General features: G+C 36.0%; 1 non-coding gene across 1 annotated transcript; it reads left to right on the top strand.

Moving 5' to 3' along the window:
- Positions 1–2,378: 2,378 nt before the first annotated feature.
- LOC124890917 lies at positions 2,379–2,485 on the top strand. Its single transcript, XR_007049438.1, has one exon. It is a non-coding gene; the product is annotated as a small nucleolar RNA R71 (small nucleolar RNA).
- Positions 2,486–13,059: the final 10,574 nt, after the last annotated feature.

The following is a 13,059-nucleotide window of genomic DNA, read 5'->3' as shown; positions in this document are numbered from 1 at the left end:
TGCCTTACACACACACCGGACAAGTTCAATACATCACATGCAACAAGGAATATACAAAAATCTCACACGCGCATGGCACATGCTTGACTCAATAGGATCACCATAAATTCTCAACCAAATAATAGCATGAATTAAAATTTAAGCCACAAAGTACAAGAGTCACAATAATGAGCCTAACTGTCTTAAAAGAAGCAATTCACTCATTCTACATGCTTTTACCAACATAATACTTGCCCTTGTAATAAAAATTAGCACCAACAAGAATATTTTACATAAATTTTTTTAAATTGAGCCAAAATTTAGGAATTTCCTCATCCCACACTTAAAAATCTACATTGTCCCCAAAGTGAACTTAAAATTAAGAGATCAAAATACTCCCTAAGGCCTGTAGGCCTAGGTAGTAGCATCTTTACACATAAAAGAGGTTCATAGGACCGCACACTCAATCTTTGCCATGCTTCTTAGCTCAATTTTATGGTACTCGGATTTTCCATCAACCTGTGACTCAACCAAAAACAAAACTATGTGAAATAAAAGCTAAAAACTAAAAGTAAAAAATACCTACTTAACTTGGGTTTCCTCCTAAGCAGCGCCTGATTTAGTGTCGCGGTACGACCCAACTCAAATCAACCAAGTTCTTTCATATTTTTCCTCATACTTGGAGGTCATCTTCTTATTCTTTTCATCTCTTTTAGGTGTGTAATTTTAATAGAAATAGGTTTTTCTCATCAATTAGTATCAAATCAATCTTAGGTGGTAGAAGCTTAGGCTGCTCAATCAAGTAGACCAAAAGGGTCTTTGGTGGACTAGCCACCCCATACTCGTCCCCTTCAATCACATTGATCATATATAAATCTTTATATTAGGACGTTGTGTAGGTGATTTGTAAACATCACATACCACCTTTTCATCCTCTACACTCATTTTGAGTGTGCCTTCTCTAACATCAATCAATGCTCCTTCGGTTGCTAAGAATGGACGCCACAAGATGATTGGTACTTGTTCACTACCTCAAAATCAAGAAAAATAAAGTCAACAGGAATAATAAATTTACCAACCTTTATGAGGACATCCTCAATGATTTCTTTTGGATATGTCATGGATCCGTCTGCTAGCTGCAAAACCACCTTGGTCGATTTAGGCTTTCCCAAGACCAATGTATCATACAAAGATAAGGGCATCAGATTTATGCTCATCCCTAATTCACTCATTGCATGGACCACTTTAGTCTCAGTTTGGATCGGTAGGGTGAACTTTCCCGAATCTCTCAATTTCTTAGGGATTTTCTATATCATTAAAGTACTACACTCTTCAATGAGTGTCATCGCCCCCACATCCTGTAATTTTACCTTATTAGCAACCACTTTCCTCAAGTACTTTGCATACTTAGTCATACCCTGTAAAACATCTAACAAAGGTAAGTTAATGTGAAGCTCTTTGGATGTATCAAAGAACTTCTTAAATATGGCATCCTTCTTTGTTTTAATGTGCCTTTGAGGGAAGGGTAGTGGAAGTGTCTTCTGTACTTCTAGTTCAACAAATTTTTCTTTCAAGTACTCAGACTTCCTTGAATTTTCAGCAACTTCTTCATTTGCTTGTTCAGTTACCACATCAACATCTTCCTCCTTAGTTGCCTTTGGAGGTTTTCTTTGAAGCCTTTTACCACTCCTCAAGGTGATTACCATAACCTGCTTTGGATTTTATGTATCTTCTAGCAAACCACCTTATGGCCTAGTATTGAATACTTGCTTTAACTGCCCCACTTGAATCTCTAAACTTCTCTGAGCTGCTTGTGAATTTTTTATGTCTGCAGCCAATTGTGTCTGACTAGCTAGAAACTGCTTCAACATCTCTTCCATGTTTCTAGTTAACTGATTCCCTTATGCCTATGGTTGCTAAATTTATTGTTGTTGTACATTCCAAGGTTGAGTCTGTCACTTCATGTTGTAGGCATTACCATAATTTGGCCTTTGAGGATTGGTCACATACATCATCGATTCTGGATTGAACACACACATAGCCACTAAGTGACCACTATTACCACATACTTCACACTAACCTACAGCTTGTTGGATGGCATTGCAGGATGTGCTACTCAAAATTTCATGTTGCTGAACTGAGTGTATCAAATTTTGTAATACAGAAACCTGAGCTGATAAGGTTGTGAATTGGTCCACCTCCAACACACCCATAATTTTTTTCGCGGTACTTCTAGAATATGAATTCCACTCAGGATTTCCTTGTGCTATACGGTTCAATAATGTGTACAACTCATCATAAGTCAATCCAGTGGTTGACCACCTATTGCTGAATCTAGAAAAATCTTCGTATTGTGATCAAGTATTTCTATAAAAGTGTGAGCAAGTACCTTGTTAGACTATTGGTGGTGTGGACAATCCCGAAGAAGAACTTTAAAGCGTTCCCAAGCATGATAGAGATTTTCATCTGGCTTCTGTTTGAAGCTCACAATCTTACTACGAAGACTTACAGTCTTGCCAGATGGAAAGAATCTGATGAGGAACTTTCTGGCTAAGTCATGTCATGATGTAATTAAATTGTCTGGCTTCGCATTTAACCATCTTTTAGCTTCCCCCAATAGTGAATGGGGAAAATGTGTCAGGCTCACATAATTTGTACTCACACCAGTCGAAAGAATGTATTAGTAAGCTCAATGAAAGTCTGCAAGTGGACTTGTGGATCCTAGCGTGAAATCCCTGCAAATTGTCCACTATTGATAAGAAGCTGGATCATGTTGTACTTTAACTCAAAATTTCCCCCAGCAGCCAGTCTTTGAATTGGGGAAGTCAAGTTCAGCGAAAGTGGGACTGCCACTTCCCTCACTTTCCTACGTGCTTGTTGTTCTGCAGCCATTATAGCAGGATTCTCTTAGTCTTCTTCTATTTTCATAAATTGGGGGAGACGGATTGCTCTCTCCTTCCTTGATAGAAGTGTTGTTCTCGTTCGGGGATTGATTTAAACAAATCCCTATCCCTTGCCAGCTTCCTAATCTTAAAACCTATTTTCTGCAATCAAAAAACCAAGACCAAGCGTAAAATATACCAAAAAAATCTAAAGGTTAAACTAAAATAAACAGTTGTCAAATAATAAGTCCCTGACAACGATGCCAAAACTTGACAGCGTCCAAGCGCACACGCAAGTGTAAGTGGTCTTATCAAGTAGTAAAGTGTCCTTCAAGAAGCCAACTATCTATCCCACAGAGACTTGATTCAACAAAAATTCTATTTTAGTTCACAATTTAGACTCAGTTGATGCAAACATAACCAAAAAGTGTGTTTGGAAGTTATAAATTGTAGAAAAGTAAACAATGCATAAATAAAGATCTCGAAACAATAAATAAGAGAAAACCCAGCGCTGAAGCACTTTGAACAATCATACTATGTATTGAATTTCATTCGTTAACTTGCTTATCTTGGTTATAGATTCGTAGGGTTAATTGCATGATTATGGTTTTCCGACCTCTAATCCCTTACCTAAGTTGAACCTTACAATTATATCGTTGAGTGGGGATATAATAGTTCACTTAAGTTCCTTAAAGCTATGTTCCTATGAGTGAATCAAGTAAGGTATCTAAGTACATCCCTATCCTAGACACTAATTCGAATTCCTTATTTCATAGAGGAATACAAACCATATTTTGTTCATCTCCATGTTCTATCCCGTAATCCCTCTTCTGAGGTCAACAGGTAGACAATTGATGTATTCTAAGGGTCATGAATCCTGAAAATAGTAAGATCAAAGATGACTACACAACCAATAATGATAAACAAACTAAAAAAACTCAATTCAAAACTATAGTACTCATGTTCTTGGCTTCAACCCCGGAAAAGAGCGTTTAGCCATGCATTGTCATAATTATAATCCCAAGGTGGTAATTAATGACCAAGAACATGAATGAACTAAATAAAAATAATAAAAACCTAATTTTGAAGCTTTAACATCCCCTTGATCTCAAAAATATGTCCAAAGATGAATAAAAACGTTTACGGAGACGTATATATAGCAATAGGGTAAGCCCAGGTCGTGTTGAACAAGGAATCAGCGTGAAAGTCCAGGGGTGGAATGAACATGTGACGCGCGTTGTATTCCATAGAAATGGAGCATACGATACAGGCTATATTCCATAGCAATAGAGAATGCGACGCACGCATATCGCACGGCGCTATTAGAATTTGCATCTCGAATTTTGGTTAAGTGTTAGTCGTTCCTCTTTTCACCCCTTGTCATGTGGTCTCTTTCTCATGATTTTACAGCCTCTAAATCTTCCATATATCATCATAAACAGCTCACAAAAGATCCTAAATCATCAAACCACATGAATTAGAGATTCAAAAAACACTATATCCATCACGATGAATCAAAATAAGAGCTAAGACTAGGCTAGTTCATGTTGATCTTCCACTTAATGTTTCACTTCTACACTTAATCAAATTAAACTATACACATTAATCAAATTAAACTATACACATCACCAACAAGCTATTCCACTCATAATCACACATTAAAATCATTTGGAACATATTAAACAAAATAAAATCCAACAAGATAGACTAGACAAGCAACTAGCTCAAGCTAGCAAAACTAGTTTTCTCTATTGAACTCTAATTGACTCAATTAAGTACAAACTTGTTGGGAACACTTTGAACCATCGAAAACACGTCCTTGAACACTTATATCCACATTTATCTCATTATCAACCCATATAGCCTACGAATCATCCTCAAAACAAGGCTAAGAAGACTAGAATAGTGACACTAGAATGCATAAATACACCCAACATCACCGTCCCAATTGAGTCCAACCATACCACACCAACCGCTCAACCTTATCAAACCAAACCATAGACCATAAACCAAAAGTAATACCAATACATAATATGAAAACCAATCCCAAAATGTATTAGGATGGAACAACCAACAAAATCATCCAATGATATCAGCCCACTGGCTTAATCCTATGCCTAGGCCGACACCAATACCGATCCCGCCCATACCAACCCCCAGAAGTAACACAAAGCCCCTATCTAAAAGTGTAAATAATTTGGGTTGGGACATACCCCGAACCATGGCCTAAACCAATACCTAAAATAAAAGAAAAGTGTCTAAATAAATCTATCACATGAAATAATGTATTCCAAAATGATGAATGCTCACCACTTCAGTCCAAATACTGATACGAATCTACATGCTAAATAGGAGGAATATAATGGTCGATTCCTGTATAGTGTGGATATACAGCCGCTAGTAGACGGGGTTAGAAAATGACCGCTAACATGAATCTCAGAATATGAATAAAATAATACCAATTATAAAACCAAGTGAAACCATCCATAATGCTTAAAACCATACATATATAAGTGAGAGGAAAGGAAACTGGGTTTAGCATGCATTTAAAACCTTTATACCTGGGATGTGTAGCTTTGTTGTCCTAATCACCCACGGGCAATATGGGTTCAGCTCCCCCTGCTGAAAGGGTCCCAGTGCTTGTAGCCGCATGACCAGGGAATATCCCATGGGATGACTAGTACATCCCCTAATATAAAATATGACACATGCATATGGTCATCAAGACCCCTCATATCGACAAATATGAGTTTCTAGTTTTGGCCCTCTGAGACCGCTACCTTCTATATCTTAGCTACACACCCCGCCATTAATGCCCAATTAGAACCATGTCCAAACAATACATTTACCATTTATTAACCAAGGCCAATATTAGTGGTATCATCATGCCACCCCTTACTTGCAAGTAATATTCATAGACAAACCATTTAGGTTAAGGGGACCATTGGTGCCCTTCCAATTACCATATTAAATCCCCCTGGGAGACTTCCATGTTCTCTACAAGTATAACCATTTAGCCTTTAGACTTCTCAAACTATTTAAACCATGCATAAGTCCTTTATCCAGTTTGAGACATACAAGAGTTTCATTAAAAGAAGTCAATGCAATGAACATATCTTTATAAGCTTTTTATCAAACACCTTGGGGACATAATATAATCAAAACCAATTTCAAAGACCATTAAACCATTACCATCCAATCCAGTTGTCCAAATCCATCCTTTATGTATATAAGAGCATAGATAAAACCATAGGAAACCATAACCAAGTATTCAATATCAAAACCCCTAAACAATAGTTGGAAACCATAATCATGAAATAGTAAAACCATGAAATCAATCATATAAATAATGAATTTGGTTGAAATTACAATGAGGGAAGAGATTCATGCCTTTTACTAAAAAATTGATGGAATAAAATCACCAAGACAAGCCCCAAAGCAATCCATAAGATAAAACCAAGCCTTTTTTCTCCAAAATCTCTTGAGAGAATTATGAGATATTTTGGAATAGTTTCTAAGTGTTAATGAATAGAATAATAGGGAAAATAACCTCCTAAGTGTATTATAAGTCATTGGTCCTAATTAGGGTAAGTAGGGAAATGTCCAGAATACCCGCTCTTAAATCCATTAAAAACCCGTCACAGGGATCGACTAACCTATACGAGTTGTACCCTCCTATACGATCGGTTTCCACCACTCGTATCCAAGCCTCAACCCTTGGATCAAATACTGTCCAGTATGTGACTCATCCAACCATGTCATAACCACAGCATACGATCTGTACCCATACCTCATATCCCTGGAAGAATAAAATACCAGGAGGATCAAACACTTCCCACCATATGAGTCCTTGATACGACTCGTACCAAGCCCTACGACTCATACCCCCAAGTCTTACCCATTCCAGTGACCAAAACCATCCCACCTACTAATACTAGTCAGCATACAACAGGACCATACCACTCATACCCCAGCATACGGCTCGTACCCATGAGTCGTATTGGGTCTGGAGAATGGAATTCCATGAAATTTTCTAAGGGTCAAAACTCAGGATGTTTCAATATTTATATATATAATAATGTAGGATAATCTGGCCAAAAATTAAGACAAGTTGCATCTTTAGAACTGCCTATTTGAATTCTTACATTAAGAAAACTATCATTTTATAACAAAAAACTATTTTGTTGATTATTTTAATAGTTTATATTATTTCATACTTCATATTTATATATATTACTCTCTAATAAAAGCGAGAATGATAATCTTTCATTGTCCTCGCAGTGTTATACTTGGCATTTTCTAAAATTACTTTTCTTGGGTAGCGTGCATTCTTTTTGAGTTAATTGGAATACCATACAAAATTCAACAACTTTTAGCCTTTTGGCTTAAGTTTATAGCATCCTCATATTTAGTAATGACACGTATACGTTCACTTTAAGAATTTTTCTCCAATTATGTTGCTAACCTTTTATGTTGCCTCTATTAATAGTTATTGATAATATATGAATCTCCTCCTTCTAACCAAAAAAAAAAATAGTTACTCCATTTCAATTTATGTGGCATGTTATTTTTTTTAAATTCAAATATATTTATATTTAATCATAATTCTTATATATATATTTCAAAATTTTTAAATAGTCAATTATTGTGACTTATAATACTCTTCACTTAGTTTTTAAATAGATAAATTTTATTTTAAAAAAGATTCCATATCCAAATTCATGATCAAACTTACCTTATTTGAATCTCAAAAACCTTAAATTTGCCACATTGAGGGAAAGGGAGTAGTTTATACTCCCACCTTTTCTAAATAAATGACTTTTTTAGCTTAAAACACACCCTTAAAAAATTATGCTAGAAAACAAATACAATATATTTATTAACTTATCCTTAATAAATATCTTGAAAATAATATTACTCTTTAGTAGTTTGTTGATTTTGTAAAATGTTCTTTATTTAAAGAAAAGTAAAAATAGAAGCACGTCTTTAATGTCTTCTTAATTATCTAAAAACGTTATTTATTTATGCTCAATGAATAAGCTAAACAATCACTTATTTAGAAATGAATGAAACTTATATGTATATTTTATATATGTATATATATACAGGTACATTTTTAATATTAACCATGATAGATAATGAAGAATTCTTTTTATCTTTTATCTATGTTATGTAATTCTTTCAATAAATAAAGCTTGTACAGTTGATGTCTCTTGAACCAAACATTTTTTTAATGAATACGCTCAAGCTCCAAATTGATGTTGTTAAATAAATATAAACATGCTATAACTAAGCTGAAATTCAAAAAGCCTGAAATCTAAATTAAATCCATCAAATAAAAACAGAGATTTATCTCTTGTATTTATTTGAAGGTAAAACAAAAGTCTAAATTAAGTCTAAAAAGAGTTCTTATTAGTTTAAATATTTTTGTGCAATTTAATTTTTTGAGAAATATATAGTTTTTAGATATTTATCCCAAATATCAACCTATTTTTTAATAACTTAATGTTGTAATAAAAAAAGATAAAAAAAAGTAATATTTCATAAATTTAATTTTGGGTCAGAGCTTCGCACGGGCCTAACACACACTAGTAAAAAGAGGATAGTTGACACAACCCGAACTGGAGCCTAGTCGTGTCGGGTACCTCAAGTCTAACCAGGATCGGAGACCACCCCAATAGCCCACCGTTAACCACCTTACACCCCATGTCGGATGAATTTTAAACATATAATAAAATAAAATAATAATAATCCAAAGACAATAAAGTAAGTCTATAACCATAACCAAATAGCCACAACCAAATATCCAAATAATACCAATCCCAATGCCAATACCAATACTAATGTTAACACTAATATCGACACTGCCCATGCCCATAGTATTTCGACAAAGTCTTACCAGAATCAAAGAACATCCGATCGGGACATGCCCCCAACCATAGCCAAAACTAAAACAAAAGAAATAACAATAATGGAAAGAAATCCATAACAGGAAATGGGGTCTTCTGATGTATGGAAGCTCACCACTTCAATCTGACTCAAAGTTGTACTCTGAATTCAAGTCACTGAACAGGAGGAATGGTAGTATAGATGGTCCTTGCATCGCATGGGAATACAACATTCAAAGACGGTTAGCGAAGTAAACGCTAGCATGTAACTCAGGGTTAAAGGTAAAATAATGCCATCATTCAAAACCAAATCAAATAACCATATGCATCATATATATTAATATATATCATGTCGGGATATGAAACAGGGTTTAGCATGCATTTAAAATCTTAACCTGGATTATGTAGCTTAACCGTCATAAAAATCCACCATCAAGCTATATGGGTTCCGCTGCCCCTGCGAAAAGGCCCCCAGTACGTGTTAGCACACAAACCAGGGGTATCAAGGAAGACTAGGGAATTCCCTGATCCCACATCAAATGAAGATACAATCATATCAATAGTGTGAACCATGCACACAAGCCATCAAAACCAAACCTCATGAAGGCAATCACGAGTTTCCAATGTTTGTCATTCGGACCCACACCTTCATAGATAGCTATCACAATCCCCATTATTGCCCAATTAAAACCTTTACACGTAACCAAACCACCAATTCCAAGAGTCAATTATTAAGGCATTATAAAGTTGTATCGTGATACCAACTATAGCTTGCAGGCAATGTCACTAGCCAACACTTAGGGGAGTCCTTCGTACCCCACAGACTCCATTATTAAAATTACTTAGGGGATTTCTTTGTACCCCACAAAGTTTTCAAAACCAACCTTAATTATTTAACCATTTTGTTCTTTGCATTAGTTTCAAGAAATAGTCAAACCAAACACTTTAGGGATTCCATTGTACCCGTAATTCAAATTCCCACCTTTCCAAAAACTAAAAAACAACGTTGGGTTTATAACCACTTAAAGAGTCACAAGTTTAAATCAATTCACCATTATCAAGTTCAACCACCATACCCATGTAACCACATGTTCAAAATCATAATTAAAACAAAAAAAAACCATAATTAAACCATGAGAAACAATATTCATCCATGAACAATCAAAACCCCCAACCTTTAATTCAACACCATAACAATACCATGAAAACCATACATTAAAACTTATGCCTTTAGTAAAATAACAATGAGGGAGGAGTAACATGGCTTAGACACCTAGAAACACGAAGAGAAATTGCCCTTGAGAGACTTAATTGATTAGCTTGATTAAACCATAACTTTTGCTTGAACGGAGAGTTTGAGAGAGAATTTGAGAGTGTTTTATTAGGAATAATATGTTAATGAAGTCCCAAAAGATGTTTTAAGTAGTTGTATCAAAAGGGCTTAAAGTGGAAAATGTCCAAAATGCCCCCAACTTAAAAACTGTAAAAAAGATGAATATGGTTACAAGTTGACCCCTTGACTCATGACCATAACCTACAACTCATACCCTTTAGTTATCACCAAGACAGTGAGTTGGAAACCCATACACTGTCAACTATACGACTCCATAATCCCATACGTGACCAGACTAAACGACTCTATGGTTTAGTCGTATCCAAGATAAAACCCAAGGAATTGGACGCTGGACAACATACGACTCAACCCTACCACTTGTAACTAATCCCTACGGCTCTTAGTGAGCCACTCTTACTCAAATCCAAGCAAAGCACTAACTTTCTGATTTGATGAAGGATCATCCTAATGACTTATCACCACCCCTAACGACTCGTACCCCTAAGTCATTACCAAGACCGAAAACCCAACTAACATCCACTGGTCACCTAACAGCTAGGGTCACCTAACCTATACCCACACCATAGGACCCGTATGATGAGTCATCACTAGCATAGTGAGCTTAAAGCTCAAGAATTTTCCAAGGGCCAAAATCTAAGGTGTTTTAATTCTTTTCCTCTTGGATAATTCTTTCTCAAATGATAGGACAAGGTAGTGAATTAACCGATTGAACCCCGAATCATCTCTATTTTTACCTTTAATACAGAAAATAGAGTACTAAGGAATTCACAATCTACCTTTAACAAAGACAAAAAATAAAGATGTTAAGAACAACACATACCTCAAGAATGATTTTTTGAAATGGGAAATAGGAATAGATACGTAAATGTCATGTCCTCTTCAGCTTCCCAAGTAGCCTCTTCGACCCTGCGGTTCCTCTATAGAACCTTTACCGAAGCTATGTCCTTGGTCCACAATCGACAAACCTGCTGATCCAAGATTCCAATAGGTACCTCCTCATAAGACAGGGAATCTGAAATACAAATATCCTTGATAGCATAATTTGCAATGAGTCACCTATATACTTCCTTAACATAGAAACATGAAACACCGAGTGAATGGAGCTCAAACTAAAAGGCAACTCTAACTCATACGTAATGTTGCCAACCCTTCTCAAAACCAAGTACGGACTAACATATTGGAGACTAAGCTTTCCCTTCTTCCTAAACCGCATCACTCCCATCATGGGAGACACCTTTAAGAACACCCTATCCCCAACCTCAAACTCTAACTTCATACGCCTCACATCTGTATAGGAGTTCTAGTGACTTTGGGTAGGTTTAAGCCGATCTCAAATCACCTTCACTTTCTCCATGGCTTAGTGAACCAAATACAAAAAAAATATCTCTGCCTCACCAACCTCAGACCACCTAATAGGAGATCCTCACCATCTATCTTATAAGGCCTCAAATAGAGCCATCCCAATGCTAGAGTGGCAGTTATTATTATATGCAAACTCTATAAGAGGCAAATATTGAACCCAACTACCACCATAGTCAATCACTCAAGCTCAAAGAATATCTTTCAATGTCTGAATAGTCCTTTCTACTTGCCCATCCGACTACGGTTGGAATGCAGCACTAAGACTCACCTAGGTCCCCAAACCTTTCTGAAATGATTGCTAAAAGTGCGATGAAAACTACGTACCATAATTCAAGATAATATAAATAGGTACCCCATGAAACTTCACAATCTCTTGGAAATACAACCTCGCATAATCATATGCTAAAAAATTAATCCTCACTGGTAAATAGTGAGCAAACTTAGTCATCCTATCCACGATGACCCAAATCAATTAGAATTAATTTCGAGATTGAGAAAGAGCGATAACAAAATACATATTGAAAAATTCCTACTTCTACACAGGAAACTCATTTTCATAATATAACCCCCTTGGCCTCATGTGCTCAACTTTCACTTGTTGGCACACCATGCACTTAGCTATAAGACTAGCCATATCCCACTTCATATTATTCTACCAATATATCTCCTTAAGGTTATGATTATTTTTATCAAGCCAGAATGAATATCATAGCACCACTCATGTACCTTAGACGATATTCTCTCTCACTATCCATCTATATCTGGAACACATAATCTCCCTTGGTACCATAAGGTACCATCACCACTAACCTCAAAAGCTATTAATTTCTACCCACCTATATCACCCTTGATTCTCATCAATATAGGATTTAACACTTGCTTTTGTTTCACCTCAGCACCCAAGGATGACTTTGCCACCTTTTGAACAAATACACTCTAAAATTCAGAGTCCAAGAGGAGAACTCCAAGGTTAGCCAAACGGTGAAAATCTTCCACTTATTATTATTTTCCCTCATCTACATGAGCTAGACTCTTCATGGATAACCTACTAAGAGTATTATCAACCACTTTAGCTTTTCCTGAATGATAGTGAAGACTCATGTCATAATCCTTAAGCAACTCGAGCCATCTACTTTGCCTGAGGTTAAGCTCTTTTTGGGTGAACACATATTGCAGGCTCTTATAATCTGAAAAGATATCCATATGAACTCCATACAAATAGTGACATAAATTTTCAATGAGAAAACCACAGGCAATAGCTCCAAGTCATGAGTCGAATAATTCTTCTTATGCACCTTTAACTATCTAGAGGAATAAGCTATCACCTTGCCATGCAGCATTAAAATGCAACCAAGGTCCCACATGGGACACATCACAATAGACTACAAAACCATCCATGCCTTCAAGCAAAGTCAAGACCGGTACCAAAGTCAGCTTATCCTTTCACTTCTCAAAATTGTCCTCACACTATCAGACCATGAGAACTTTACCTTTTTTTGAGTTAAATTAGTCAATGGGGCATCTTTAGTTGAAAAACTTTCCACAAACCTCCTGTAGTAATCGACTAAACCCAATAAGCTCTGAATATCAGTTG

The sequence above is a fragment of the Capsicum annuum genome, unplaced genomic scaffold (genome assembly GCF_002878395.1).
Source record: "Capsicum annuum cultivar UCD-10X-F1 unplaced genomic scaffold, UCD10Xv1.1 ctg2683, whole genome shotgun sequence".
Classification (NCBI taxonomy): Eukaryota; Viridiplantae; Streptophyta; class Magnoliopsida; order Solanales; family Solanaceae; genus Capsicum; species Capsicum annuum.
Note: the sequence above shows the minus strand (reverse complement) of the source record. Positions and strands in the feature narration are given on the sequence as shown.